Consider the following 15,865-nt stretch of genomic DNA (forward strand, 5'->3'; position numbering starts at 1 on the left):
CCTCTGCCTCCTGGGTTCAAGCAATTCTCCTGCCTCAGCCTCCCAAGTAGCTGGGACTACAGGCGCACGCCACCATGCCCAGCTAATTTTTGTATTTTTAGTAGAGACGGGGCTTCACCATGTTGACCAGGATGGTCTGGATCTCTTGACCTCGTAATCCACCCGCCTCGGCCTCCCAAAGTGCTGGGATTGTAGGCATGAGCCACCGCGCCCGACCCACAACTCTGCCTTTTAAACAGCCTTTCTAGCCTGCAGGTAGGTCTAGACCTAACTAGATGGATAAGTTATTTGATGATTAAAAATCCTATTAGATTTTAAATTGGCTGTTTATTTATGTATTTGTGCATGTAAGTGCAGTAGAGCTGTTTATGTCCTATCACTCAGTATGTGATTTGCCTGGGTCAGGTACCTTATGGTTTGTGAGTTTCAAGTAGCTGATTTATATGACATCCATTAGAAAACTTTCCCACATTGAACACTATTAGAAATTTCTTTTACAAAAAGCCAAGAAGTATATATGGTAATTTTTAATGGTTATATCTCTCTACCTGGCAATTTACTACCAGGAGTGTTCAAAGTGACTTATCTTTCACCCAAAGTAGGAAGGCTAAAAGCAGTCATTGATTCCTACTGATATTATAAAATCCAATTAAATTATTTAAGCTGGGAAATAAGCAAGCTAAAAGGGTCTCTTGTTTTCCATCTTTTTCGTAGCAAGGTTTTAAAGCTTTATTTCTAAATGCATAGGATTGGTAATCACCTAATTTTCTGTGGCAGCATACTGTTTTACTTTATGCTGTCTACACCGTTTTACTTTATGCTTTACATTATACCCTTCTCAGAACTATATTGTAGATCATGTCTATTTTTTAAATTATTCTTGGATCTTAGTACCCATGAAAAGTGTATCTAAAAGTTGAGTTGTTATTTCTTAGTACACTCAGTACACTCAAGTTATGAAGAGGCTATATAATGCTGGCAGAGAAATGACAGCAAATTTCCATTTGCCCCTTGCAGTCTGAATGGTCACTAGTCATTTCTTCCCAGTAACAGGCAATGACTACAAGAGGAGGTATGCTTTAATGTAACTTCTAGGTGAATCCAAGTTGCAAATCTGCCACATGAACCTGAAGCAGCCAGTTTTCAAGATGGCCCCCAATGATCCTTCCTCCCAGTATTGACTACTTGGTGTTGTCCCCTCCTACCTTGTACCATGGTTTACCAGTAAAATAAAGAAGAAGTAATAGCATATCACTTTTGAGATAAGGTTATTTATGGCTGTGGATTCTTTCTTGGGCTCGCTCTCTCAGTTTGGAGGAAGCCAGCTGTTGTATCATGAGGATACTCTGGTAGCTTATGGAGGGGTCTATGTGGCAAGGAATTGAGACTGCAGTCCACAGTCAGCAAGTATGAGAAACCTGCAAACAGTCACATAAGCTTGGAAATAGATCCTTCCCCAGTTGAACTATCAGATGGTTGCAGCCCTATTAAGCTTGACTACATATCTTTGAGTTATCTTGAATCAAATCTACCCTCTCAGCATCTCCTAGATTCCTGATCCTCAGAAGCTGTATGAGATCATGAATATTTGTAATTTTATTTGCAGTTAAATTTTGGGGTAATTTGTTACACAATGTGAGATATCTAAAACAGGGCCCATTCTCTGATTGAACTGTCTCTCATCGTGATCACAAGTGTCTGGAGTGTCCTCACCAGTCAAAAGAGCATTTGTAAAGTATGTAAAAGAATCTCTTAAAACTTGTTTGACAGCTTATCAAATTATCATGAAAAAAGCAGAATATTATAGTCGTGATGGTTACATTTCTTTTGTCAATTTTTTAAACTCACAGGGGAAGTCGTTGCATAAACAAACCACTTTCTTTAGAGAGACAGAGTCTAGGTCTGTCACCCAGGCTGGCCTGCAGTGGTGTGATCATACCTCACCGCAGCCTCCTGGCCTCAAGCAATCCTTACACCTCAGCCTCCCAAAGTGCTGGAATTACGAGCATGAGCCACTGCATCCAGCCCACAAGCTACTTTTGATGCTAAAATTGAAATTTCACGATCATAAAGCCTCAGTGAGGCAATTTTACAGTGACTATTTTTTGTTAGTAAATAAAGAATAAAAGAGAAATGCCAAAACTTAGTCCTTCTTTGAGTATTTATTCCTTTGAAATTACACCTCTGCCGAAGCATAAAACTCCTCCTTAACTGGCCAACACAGTCTGGAGCATCAGATTTTTATTTTTCTCCTACTTTGTTTAGAGACTATAATATATAATATATATTTATCAGTGATAATCAATACCAGTTTTGCAACATTAAGGAAATCTTAATAATTAGATTAATTTTCTTCCCCATATGTTCTCATAACTTTTGTCTGGGGGTGTTAGTGATACTCTCTGAAAGCAAAGAAATAATTTTACTTTGCTTATTGTGAGCAAAGGCCATATTTACGAAGTCCTTTTGTTGTATAAAAATGTAAAGAAAAGCTGGGTGCAGTGGCTCACCTCTGTAATCCCAGCACTTTGAGAGGCCAAGGCGGATAGATCACCTGAGGTCAGGAGTTCGACACCAGCCTGGCCAACATGGTGAAACCGGCTGTACTAGAAATACAATTAGTCAGGCATGGTGGTGCATACCTGTAATCCCAGCTACTCGGACGGCTAAGGCAGGAGAATCACTTTAACCTAGGAGGCAGAGGTGCAGTGAGCCAAGATCAAACCGCTGCACTCCAGCCTGGGTGACAAAGTAAGACTCCACCTCAAAAAAAACAAAAATTCAAGAAAAAATATTTTACAGACAGCCCATTTTTACAGAGTAAACTTTGCAGTCAAATACAAAGTATTTCAATAACTGTATACTCTCTAAATAATTATTTATTGGTGATGAAAATACAAGTTAGTATTTCAGGATATGACTTAAGGTAGCAAATATTCATAATTAACTTCTGAATATCTGTAACCAGTGCACTAAACCCAGAAGTACAGTGTTTCTCTGACTCTGTTTCATCCTTTACCTCTTATAAGAAATGAAAATCCAAATAATCTCTGCCTCATCCTGTAACTTTGAAATGGTGACAGTGTTAGCATTTCTGATTTATTTTATACTCTGCACTTTTGTAACATTTTCCATTTTCTAATACAGTTCCAAAATCAACTTGCTTTATTTGAACATCAGATTCTATTCCACCATGATGAATTCCTCCTCCCACTCCAACAAGATTTCAGTTAAAGTGACCATATGACGCAATGCAATGGCCCACTGGTGACCTTATCACATAGTGGAACACTGTTAATGAGTATATGACTGCCTACTTCAAAATATTTTAATATTCAAGAGATGTATATAATTGCTAATTATAATTAACTCATTAAAAGTATGCAGGATGACTTCAAACACAATTTTCCTCATCACTACTTTTTCAACATTCTCGTCAAGGTCTTGATAAGGATTCAGTAATTTCCTAGCTAACAAATGATTATACTTTCATTTCCTTAATCATAATGCATATAATCATACATGAACATGAAATATTAGCAAGGATAATGTTTATTGTCTCCAGTTAATTCTCCAACCTGAACCAGATGGAGATAAAGACAAATAATCTGAACTTAAGGCAGAAAACCAACCAGATTTGTTCCCTCCGTAACTGTGCTTTTCTTATTGCTAATTTGTCTCATTTTATAAGGGGTAAATGGCAGCATCTTGACTGTTCTATTCTGTTGTCTTAGATGCTTCAAATATTGGGAGAGGCAGGAACAACATAAACACATTTCTTCCTATTCATTCTGCTACGAACAGCTAAAATGTTATATATCTAAACAATCATAGGAAGACTCTGAAAAGTGGGGAGAAGATAGCAGACCAATTATGGACCTCGCAGTCCCAAGAACCACATAGCAGTGAGTTCTCCGATTTTCTTTTTGCCTCCCATATCCCAAATTGGGTGCTGGAGAAGCTAGCAACCCAGAAATAGCAATGGTCACAAAGAGGAAACATAGAAAGTGCTTGCTTTTTCTACCCAAAGGACCAAGAAAGCATCATCAAGACAGAAAACTTTTAGACAATAACCACTCTATTCTATCCAAACACTGCAGAAAACCACTGTGGCCTCTTTCCCACCACTATCATCCCTACTTACGATTGCATTTTCTTTCATCTTTGAAGGAGGGCAACATCATGGTCCCGTAAATTTAAGTACACTGTAATTTGTACAGTTCCATTTATTCCCTAAATTGTAGTACCTAGGATTGTGCTGGCCACAAAAAAGGTTCCTAACAAATACTTGTGTTTGCTTATAGGTAGATACATGGGATGAGCTAGCGAATGATTCTTTATGCGAATGTCTTTCATTTGAAGTTACATTTTATTGTTATGTGGACAAGTTAAGGAAATTAAGCAGGGGATATTGTTTCAAGTACAAGAAAAAAGTATTCTTTTTTTAATTTAGAGATGTGGTTTCACCATGTTGGCCAGGATGGTCTAGATCTCTTGACCTTGTGATCCACCCACCACGGCCTCCCAAAGTGCTGGGATTACAGGCATAAGCCACCAGGCCTGGCCAGAAAAAGTGTTCTAGTTACACAAGGGTTCCAAGATACCTTTAACAAGAGACAGATGTTTTCATTTCACAATGAGATATAACACTCCTTGGCCAGGCATGGTGGCTCATGCCTGTAATCCCAGCATTTTGGGAGGCCAAGGTGGGTGGATTGCTTGAGTCCAGGAGTTCAAGAACAGCCTGGCCTATAGTGAAAACTGCTTCTCTACTAAAAATATAAGAAATTAGCCAGCAATGGTGGCACATACCTGTAATCCCAGCTACTGGGGAGGCTGAGACACAAGAATCACTTGAACCCAGGAGGCAAAGGTTGTAGTGAGCCAAGATCGTGCCACTGCACTCCAGCCTGGGCAACAGAGCAAGACTCTGTTTCAAAAAAAAAAAAAGAGAGAGAGAGAGAAATAACACTTTTTTTGTAAGATGCTTGGTATTAGAAAACACAATCCAAGACAAACAGTAGGTGCTATAAATTTTACCAGCTTTCAAAAACAGGATTAAATCAAATTTTGAAACAAATATTTTAATCTTTTTCAACCCCTTGGATATGTGTGTGTGTTTATTTTTTAAAGGACATTTGCAACCATAAGTGTAATAGATTTTACATTTCTTGAGGACTTAGGCTGTGTATTATTCATTGTTATATGCCCCTTGAGTTCCTAGCATAGTACCTCAAATAGGAAAAACATTCATTAAAAGTTATTATTGATATGAATTTATTCTTAAGCTGTTATAAAATGGAATTTCTAGCCAATAGGTAGGATAAAGTTAGGGATTAAAATGCAACTATTGTAGGGAGAAAAGTAGTGCATTCATCTAAATGTATCCTATCATTCTTCATGTACTGTTTCTTATTGAACGCATAAGTCATAATCTCTGGCCAGGGGACTAGCCCGATACCACTGGCATTGCTACTACCATCACCTACCACCACCCTTGCAGATGGTTCCCTTCCCAGAAAAAGATAAATAATAGTGGGCAGAGCCACCCCAATCAAAATCTCAAAGAAGGTGGAGGGAAAAGAAAAAGATGCAAGTAATTACAATATAACGGGATTAGTACCAAAAAAAAAAAAAAAAAACCTGTGAGGTTCACCTAACCTGAATGGGGAGGGCCAGGGAAGGCTTCTTAGAACTGGTCCCTAAATTGAGATCTGCAGAATAAGTAAGGGACAGAGGAAGGCGGCAAGGAAGAGTATTCCAGAGAGAGCGCACTGTATCAGCCAAAGCTTGGGGTTTGAGAACGCGGGGTTGGCGGGGGGCGGTGTGCTGAGAGCATGATGGGTTTGAGGAAATGACAGCAGTTTGTTTGATTTGGCCGGAGGATAGAGAAAAAGGCAAGATGTGGCAAAAGTTCAGGCTCACTGGTAAGCAAAGGCAAGATAATATGTCCCTTACTGACTGCAGCACAAAGGGTAGACTGGAGGATGGGGGAGAGCCACACTGAAGGCAGAGAAGCAGTTAAAGTTCTGTGGGGTTTGGAGGAATAAGCAGCACCATTGGAAAAGTCTGCAGCAGAAGAACACCGAGATCTAAGTTACTGATATCTATCCTTCCATGGCACTCAATCATATAAGGCAAAAAGAGGGAGGGGGAAAGACCCCAGAAGCCTTGAAGAGGTATAGGGGGAAAGGGCTGGAGAATCACTAACGGAGGAAGAAGCAATAAAAAGAGGGCTATAAATATCGTCTAGTTCACAGTCTTACCCAAGCCCATCTCTGATCCCAGTGTGAGTTTAATATAGAATGTGTCCTTTTCCACAATGAGTACTTAGCAAAGCCTTTGAAAAGTGTTTCAGAATATCTCAAAATTATTCACTGGAGAGGCAGGCTCTTGGCATTTAACAATGCCACTGTTCGAAGATGCTCTTTCCTTGTCCTTTTCATGGCACTTGAGGACCTTTGGGTGGAATTCTCTCTGAGCAATGTGAAAATATCAAAATAAAACTCTACAGAAAAGGACAAGCACTGCTCCGAGGCGGCATCTCCCACCCCACCCGGCCAGTCACAGCTCTGTAGCGTCTCTCTCAGAGATGAAAAGCAAAAAAAGAAAATTCTAGAGTGCTCACAAATGGATTTCCCAAATCAGAGCTGCCTTAACCATTTATTCCCTGTTAAAGGGAATTGATCATCTTAGTTCCAAAATCACAAGAATGTCTTCTTTTGGGTCAGTATAGTTGATACCAGTCAAGCATTAATACCAGTGACATCCATGACAACCTCTATCATGAAAAAAGAAAAAAAAATACCGGTAAAGAACAGATATTAAAAGTGATTAAACTTTTCAAGAAAATAAAATTAGGCAGGTGCAGTGGCTTAAGCCTAAAATCCCATCACTTTGGGAGGCCAAGGTGGGCAGATCACTTGAAGTCAGGAGTTTGAGACCAGCATGACCAACATGGTGAAATCCTGTCTCTACAGAAAATACAAAAATAAGCCAGGCATGGTGGAAGGCACCTGAAGTCCCAGTTACTTGGGAGGCTGAGGCAGGAGAATCACTTGAACCTGCTAGCAGAGACTGCAGTGGGCTAAGTTCGTGCCACTGCACTCCAGCCTGGGTGGCAGAGTGAGACTCCACCTCAAAACAAAACAAAACAAAACAAAACAAAAAAAACCCAAGAGAAAAAAATAGAAAATTAAAGTAGGTAATAAAGGTCCTTAAAGAAACAGGATCCTCTGTCTCTGGGACTGTGAAAAGTCCCTGAATCCAGTTCCACTTCTGGGACAGAAACCAAGAAAGAACACCTTAGATGACAGGCCTGCATTCACCTGTACCCGTAGACTCTGTCTTGCCTCTTATTGCTGTGGATGAACTGTTTGTGCTCTGATCTGTCAGCTCACCTGCTGGTGCCTCAGGTCCCTTCTCCTCTCATCTGCCCAGAGACTTGGCCCTAGCCATTGTCTCTCTCTCTCTCTCTCTCCTTCACATCATTTTGTTTTGTTTTGTTTTGTTTTGTTTTTGAGATGGAGTCTCACTCTTGTCGCCCAGTCTGGAGTGCAGTGGCATGATCACAACTCACTCCAATCTCTACCTTCCGGGTTCAAGCAATTCTTCTGCCTCAGCCTCCAGAGTAGCTGGGACTACAGGCATGCACCACCAAGCCCAGCTAATTTTTGTACTTTTAGTATAGATGGGGTTTGCCATGTTGGCCAGGCTGGTCTCAAACTCCTAACCTCGGGTGATCCATCCATCTCAGCCTCCCAAAGTGTTGGGACTATAGGCATGAGCCACCACGCCTGGCTGCATCACTAGTTTTCCTTTCACCACTGGATCACTGCCAATTTGCAGAAGTATTTGTCATCCAGTGTTGTACCAAGTATGAGGAAGTCAGCAGTCCTGGGCACAGGTAATAATGAGAAGCATTGCTTGTTGATAATTTAAACACAGTGATAAAACAACAGAAAGTCAGTCTGCTTTTGATTATCACCACATTCTGGCAATTCTAAGGAATGCCCACAATTAAATATTCTACCTCCCTTCTGCACTAATTTTTTATTTAATATTGTCATACATTCTAAACAATGGGTACAATTACTGTTGAGTTTTAATAATGCATATGAAAGATTCAAATCAGCAATTTTTTTTTAGTTTCTTAGCATATAATAAACATCGTATCCCACATAGAAGTTAATTTGGAGAACTCCCAGTTATACCCTTCTGACCCATGTGGACCGATACCCATATTCATCTGGGGATTCATAATGGTCCAGGTGAAATTTTTGTCTTTGTTCTTTTTGGTACTATGTATTCTTGGATTTAAACAATAGATTTAAAATAAATTGTGATTGTAAAGATAAATAGATTTTTTTTTTTTTTTTAAGATGGAGTCTTGCTCAGTCTCCTGGGCTGGAATTTAGTGGTGCAAGCTTGGCTCACTGCAACCTCTGCCTCCCAAGTTTAAGCAGTTTTCCTGCCTCAGCCTCCAGAGTAGCTGGGATTATAGGAGCCTGCCACCACATCCCGCTAATTTTTTTTTTTTTTTTTTTTTTTAGTAGAGATGGGGTTTCACTATGTTGGCCAGGCTGGTCTCAAACTCTTGGCCTCAAGTGACCCACCCTCCTTGGCCTCCCAAAGTACTAGGATTACAGGCATGAGCCACTGTACCTGGCCAATATTTTTGTTCATTTGTTTGAGATAGAGTCTCACTCTGTGGCCCAGGCTGGAGTGCAGTGACACAATCTCTGCAATCCTGGGCTCACTGCAACTTCTGCCTCCTGGGTTCAAATTATTCTCATGCCTTATCCTCCCAAGTATCTGGGATTACAGATGCCCACCACCATGCATGACTAATTTTTGTATTTTTAGTAGAGACAGGGTTTCAGCATGTTGGCCAGGCTGGTCTTGAACTCCCAACCTCAGGTGATCCGCCTGCCTCAGCCTCACAAAGTGCTGGCATTACAGGCAGGAGCCACTGTGCCTGGCCAAACTTATATTACTTCAATTCTGTCATTCTGTCTGCCTAGAGTTTTTACTTGTACCTTTAAATTTAAAAGGCTAAAATGGAGTATGAATTGCAAGACGTAATATTTTTGTTTAGAAAGTTTTGTTTCATTACTTTATACATTAAATATTTACCATATTTGCGTAATATTTTTAAATTGAAGTTTATTCTTCTATTTTAATTGAGAATTGTTTTTGTTACATAGCTTTGAAATGATTCCAAACACCTATACAGTTTGCTATGAGTGACATATGTTTTACTGTGATAAAAACTTGCAAGGTACTACCACTTCTTAGAGAATGTTACATTACCCCTTATCAGACCCCATATGTGAGCTATTGACTTCAAGTACTGGACTCCAAAATACAGTCATGTACTTCATAACAATGTTTCTGTCAATGAGGGACTGCTTATAAAACAGTATCCCCATGAGATTATAATACCACATTTTTACTGTATATTTTCTTTGTTTAGATATGTTTAGATGCACAAAATCATTGTATTACTGCTGCCTACAGTATTCAGTATAGTAACATGCTGTTACTGAAAACAGCTTTGTAGCCTAGGAGAAAGAGACTATAAGGTAAAGCCTATACTATCTAGGTTTGATTAAGTAAATTCTATGGTGCTTGCACAACAATGAACTGTCCTAACAACACGTTTCTCATTTTGCACGTTTTCCCATTGGTAAGTAATGCATGACTTACCTACAAACCTAAGCGTTTGACAGACACTTTGAGAGCGTAGACCATGGCGTGACTGCACTCTATCGAGTTGCTTCTCCAAACATCATGAGCTCCAGGTGTGGCAGGGCTACATCCTGTTAGCCTTTGGGCTCATCTCCGATGCCTCATCAGCAACACCTGCACTCTGGCATGAAGGGACTTTCCGTGTCTTCAGGGATCTCTGTTGCATTGGTCAAGCCATCTCTACCAAGATCCTCTCTTACACTCATACCTCACACTTCAACTAGCTTTTCTGCTTTCATCCTAATTGAGCAACTAGACTTTGGTAATTTTGGAACTCACTCACTATATGGTTAATGTACTTCATCTATCAAGTGTATTCTCTGTGATATTTGTTCTTGTGGTTCTTCCCATCTTTAAGCATTGTGGAAAAAAAATTCCCTTTGTACGGCTATCAGCCTTGTGAGTCATGAAATCATATTTTGATGCCCTCCTTAATTAAACCATACAAAACAGTTTTAAAATAAACAATGAATCAAAACAATGAAATATCACACGAATAGTATGATTTCACAGTAGCCTAAATTGTACCTTTCACAGATACTTTAATTTTATTAAAATTCACTTGTTAATTACTGAACAATTATTTACATAGAATATTATCATGTCAACTATAATAATCAAAGTTCAAACCATTAGGTAGTTATAAAAACTATGAATAAATAGGTGTGCTTTTTTTATCCTTCAGGCACTTCGTAGGCATTCTTAAGATTATGAAACCAGCGACTGGTTTACAATTATTGCGAATTTCATAACAAAATTTGAAGTGGGATTGCCATCCTAATATGAAATGATATTGACCCAGTCAAACTCAATCAAGAAAAATTTTAAAACAAAGCAGGATGTGATTGAAGCAATGGCTAAATTTATTTTAAAATGTGTAATGCCTGCAACACCACACATATAGTTAATGAAACTTCTGAAGAAATACAAGTTGGCATAGTCAAAGAACCCATTCTAGAAACAGCAAATGATTCAGGTGACATGGGCAAAAGATGACAAGGAATCATTTTCTATAAGCATTAACAATAGGGAAGAGAAAATTTTAGCAAGAGTCAACATCAAGAAGATAAAAATAATGACAAGGAGCAAGAAGAGCAGACAAAGAATCAAGGTTAAGGGATGTCAGGGAAATGTTAAAATCTCATCCTTCCCAGCTACTGTCCCAGTGTTCACATTGACAGCAAAACTCCTCAAAAGAGCTGAAGGGGGTCAGGCATGGTGGCTCATGATTCTAATCCCAGCACTTTGGGAGGCAGAGGTGGGTGGATCACCTGAGGTCAGGAGTTTAGCCTGGCCAACACAGTGAAACGCCATCTCTACTGAAAATACAAAAATTAGCCAGCAGTGGTGGCACGCATCTGTAATACCAGCTAATCGGGAGGCTGAGGCATGAGAATCACTTGAACCTGGGAGGTGGAGGGTGCAGTAAGCCGAGACAGCACCACTGCACTTCAGCCTGGGCAACAAGAGCAAGAATCTATCTCCAAAAAAAGCGGGGCGGGGGGAGAGCTGAAGGGATTCAGAACATGCCACCCCAAAATATGCTTATTGGCATATTGATTATTTTAAGCTGAAGGTGCTTGAGAAACAGCTCATGCAGGAGGGCTCTGATATGGTTTGGATGTTTCCCCTCCAAATTTTATGTTGCACTGTGACCTCCAATGTTAGAGACGAGCCTAGTGGGAGGTGTTTGGATCATGGGCAGATCCCTCATGAATGTCTTCATGCTGTTCTTGTGATAATGAGTTCTCACTCTTCGTTCACGCAGAGCCGGTTAAGAGCCTGGAAGCTCCTCCTCTCACTCTTGCTTCTTTCTCACCATGTGACGTGCCTGCTCCCGCTTCACCTTCTGCCATGAGTAAAAACTTCCTGAGGACTCACCAGAAGCCGAGCAAATGCTGGTTCCATGCTTGAGCAGCTTGCCAAACTGTGAGCCAATTAAACCTCTTTTCTTTATAAATTACTCAGTCTCAGGTATTCCTTTATAGCAATGCAAAACGAACTAACACAGGCTCTCTGACCTCCTCATTTCTACCTAAAAACAGATCATAAAATTTTCCATGAAAAAGGTGCCTTCCCTGTACTAGGAAGAGAAGAACATTCCTAGCACCAGAGACTAGCAGTTGATGCTGAAATGGACCTCCACGTCAAACCTGCTAAAATGATCCTCGTCTTTCATTAGTCTCTCCCATATATTTCCTAGGCACTGTCCTACAATTTAATGCCCCGAGCCCAAGCCCCTCTGTCTTGTCACATCCCCCATAATTTATTGTTCTTTGCATGAAATGGCATATAAGCTTCATGGCCTAATGACTTCCTAAGGTCTTCATTTTCCTTTTGAAGACTGCCATGTACATGTAAAAATATTAAATAAAATTGGTATGCTTTTCTCCTGTTAATCTGTCTTATGTCAGTTTAATTATTGGACTAACCACAGAACTGAAGAGGGTAGAAGGAAATTTTGCTACAAAGCCATTTACTCCCTGGGTCCAAATCTGCTTGAGTTTGCTTCCATTGCTGTCACGTCAATGACACTGTTTCTGTCAAGCTCACCGATTTCCATGTTGTAGATCCAGTAGTCAACCCTCAGTCCTCATCTTACGCCAGCAGCAGCATTTGAGGAAACTGATTACATCCTCTTTCACTTGGCTGCTGAAATACCATTCTCCTTTTTCTTCTACTCCAGCTACTCTTCCTCAGTGTCCTTTACGGCATTGCCCTCATTTTCCTGACCTCTAAACTCCAGGGAGCCGAAGGGCTCAATTCTCAGCCCACTTCTGTTCTACTCTATTCACTCCCAGATAATCCCAGTCAGTCCCAGCTGAAAGTGCTGATATCTCTAAGAGTTGCATCTCTATCCCAGCACTCTTTCCTGCCTTGTACATTCAATTGCTACTTGCTGTCTCCATTGGACATCTAATAGGCATCTCAAAGTTAACACATCCAAACATGAATTCCCGATCTTTCTCCACAAAACCTGCTCCTACAGCACTCTTCTCCGCCTCTATAAAAACAATCTGTTCTTTCGTTGCTCAGGCCAAAAATCTGGCAGTCGTTTTTGGTTCCCTTCTTTTCCCTCACACCCACATCTAATCCATCAGCATATCCTATTAGCTCTATATTTCAAATATGTTCCGAGTTCAACCATTTTTCATCTCCTATCACCACTCTCAATCACCATCACCTCTGACCTGGTGCTATCATCTGAATGTTTGTGTCCCACACAAAATTCGTATGTTGAAACCTTACCCCAAGATGATGGTAGTGAAAAGTGGGGCTTTTGGGAGGTAATTAGGCGTGAAGGCTCTCTCCTCATGAATGGAACTAGTGCCCTCACAAAAGAGGGTTCAGGGAGCCCTTTTGCCCCTCCTGCCATATGAGAACAGAGCAAGAGCATGCCGACTATGAGGAACAGACAGGCATTCACCAGATACTGAATCTATTGGCATCTTGATCTTGGACTTCCCTGCCTCCAGGATTGTGAGAAATGTCTGCTATCCCCCAGTCTCAGGTACAGCAGCAGGAAAGGACTAAGACACCTGAGTTATTGCAATAGACTTAGCTTTCTCTGCTTACTTTTTATGAGCATAGAATCATCTTACCATGTAATGAAGTTCATATCACTCCTCTGCACTAAGCCTTCCAGGGGGTCCCATCTCACTCAGAATAAAATCCACGACTCACAAAACCCTAGGTGGTCTGCCTCCCCCACCTCCCCACAATCTCTCTGATCTCTTTCCACCTCCATCCCACCCACTTGCTCACTCTGATATAGCCACCCAGCAGCCATCTGTCCTCTGTGATGTTCCTCTGATGGGTTAGCACCCCCCCGAGTCCAGCACCTGTGCACTAGTGGAGCCCTCTGCTGGACAAACTCTTCCCTGGGGATCTGGGTGGCACTCTAACCTCATTTCTTTCAAGTCTCACTACTAGAATGTCACCTCATCATAGAGATGACATGACCTAGAGAACATCACTTACCAACCTAAAATGGCACACTTCTACCACTCTTTACTGTTTTATCCTGCTTTACTTTTCTGCACAGCACTTGATATTTATTGTCTGACTTCCTCCACTATTATACACTCTCTATAAGAGCAAGAATTAACCGTCTTTGTAATTGCTTATCCCTAGTACCTAAAAAAATGCAGACATATAGTAAGCTCTTAAAAAAAATTAAAACGATCAGCAAGATGACTAGTTGGAAGGAAGGTCACATAGCATTTTGAGGTGACGCAGAGTGGCAAACTGTGGCAGCCAATGTCTTGAGGAAGCCTACTGTACTTCAGAAGATGTCTTTGGGAATGCAGCTATACACACAAACTTACTCATGATATAAGACTTTTGGAAAGAGGGTGTCTTAACAGGTTTTATAAAAGAATGACAACATCCACCCAGAAAGATTTCTGACAGAAATACAGAGCCCATCTTGAAAAGGACAATGCTCATTACTGCTTTCTGAGGACTGAAACAGTACCAAGGCTTGTCCCTGAGTCAAGGTAGCATGAAGTATTCCCTGAAAGCATATATCTTCTTGTTCTTACCTAAGAAGCTGAAAGTAAAATCCTGGACTAGAAATTTTTAGAGACTACATTGACCTTGATACATGCCAAAGCAGGATGAATTAATCATAATATCTTATAAATCTTTTAAAGAAAGATGTTGAGTTTATTAACTCTCATTAGAAAAAGTTTGTTTGAAATCTACAGAGAAGGAAGACACTGTTTTTCTGTCTCTGTAACAGTTCGAAATTTTAGAGATAAGCACAGTATTTAAATCTTTGGGATGTGTAAAATTGTTTTAGACAGCATTTTTAGACTAGGCATTAAGAATACTTTAATGTGTTTGTCTACTGCTTTAATTTTAATTATACTCCACTGGACTCACAATGCTTTGAAATGCTTTATTAAATGCCCCCAAGATCTTGTACTAATCATAATACAGGCACCACGAAATTCAAATACTAATGTTTCTAGCACTGGGTAGCATCAGCTTGCCTGACAGCACCCTCTTCTGTTTCAAGAGTGTACTGCAAATTACATTTCATGGAGTTCACAATTCTGAGTTCCACAAAAGGGGCTTCTCAGGAAAATGTCAACACACACAATCATATTATTTAAAGGAGCCACTCTTCCCTCTGAAGTTTGGAAAGCTGTGTGAGTGCAGATACATGAAGGGGACGCAGCAAAACCCAGAGTATAACAATGCTGTGCCTTTCTTTCCCAGGAAGTCTCATGGAAATAAACTGAAATATTTTAAAACATGGGGCAATTAATATAATCAGTTGTCCTCTTTCTTACAGATGAAACAAGATTCTAAAGGCACAATATTACCTGTAGCTTGTAATTTCTTTTTTTTTGTAACTCAACTATTTGCTTCTTGACCAGCAACTCTGTCTTGCTTTAAAAATTAGAGTCACATTCATATTTCAATACCAGTTCTAAGCAGGATAACAAAAAATGCTTGTATCGTATGACCCAGGGAAATATGCGGAGAATTAAATTGAGCCTGTGAAATTCCCATCAAGAAAGGTAAATATTGGCGATTATTTATGGTTCAACAGAATACACATAATCCTATGTTTTAGGGCCCTGGCTAAGAGCACAAAAGCTCCTTGGAATACAGTAGCTGGAGAGGATGGGGAGGGTCTAGGAAAGACAACATCAAAATCTACCCTGTGTCCATACAAAAGCGGTGGGACAGTCTAGCCAGAGTTGAGACACAACAGTAAAGAACTTAGCTACATATCAACTACCACAAAAAAAAAACAAAACACCAGGGAAGAACTGATTGATGGGATTTTGAGGACTGTTGTTACAGATATGGTCAGTTTTTGCCACTCATTCCTTTTGTTGTTCCTGAAGAACGAGGGCCAATCTTTGTGAGTGCTCACAGTGGCTACAACGGTGCTTAATGATCTGTCTTCTATGAAGTACTGTTGTCATTTTGAAATATTAACTTTAGTAGCTAAATAAGAATCTAATTTCAACACAAGGCAGATTTCTCTTAAAAAGGAGGGTGAAGAGCTTATTAGGTTGGTCTTTTATAAGCACTGATTCACCCTCCTATCTACTAGGGCCTCCCTCCACCCCCCACAGCTCCCCTCCACTCCCCC

This window comes from Cebus imitator, unplaced genomic scaffold (genome assembly GCF_001604975.1).
Source record: "Cebus imitator isolate Cc_AM_T3 unplaced genomic scaffold, Cebus_imitator-1.0 Scaffold209, whole genome shotgun sequence".
Classification (NCBI taxonomy): Eukaryota; Metazoa; Chordata; class Mammalia; order Primates; family Cebidae; genus Cebus; species Cebus imitator.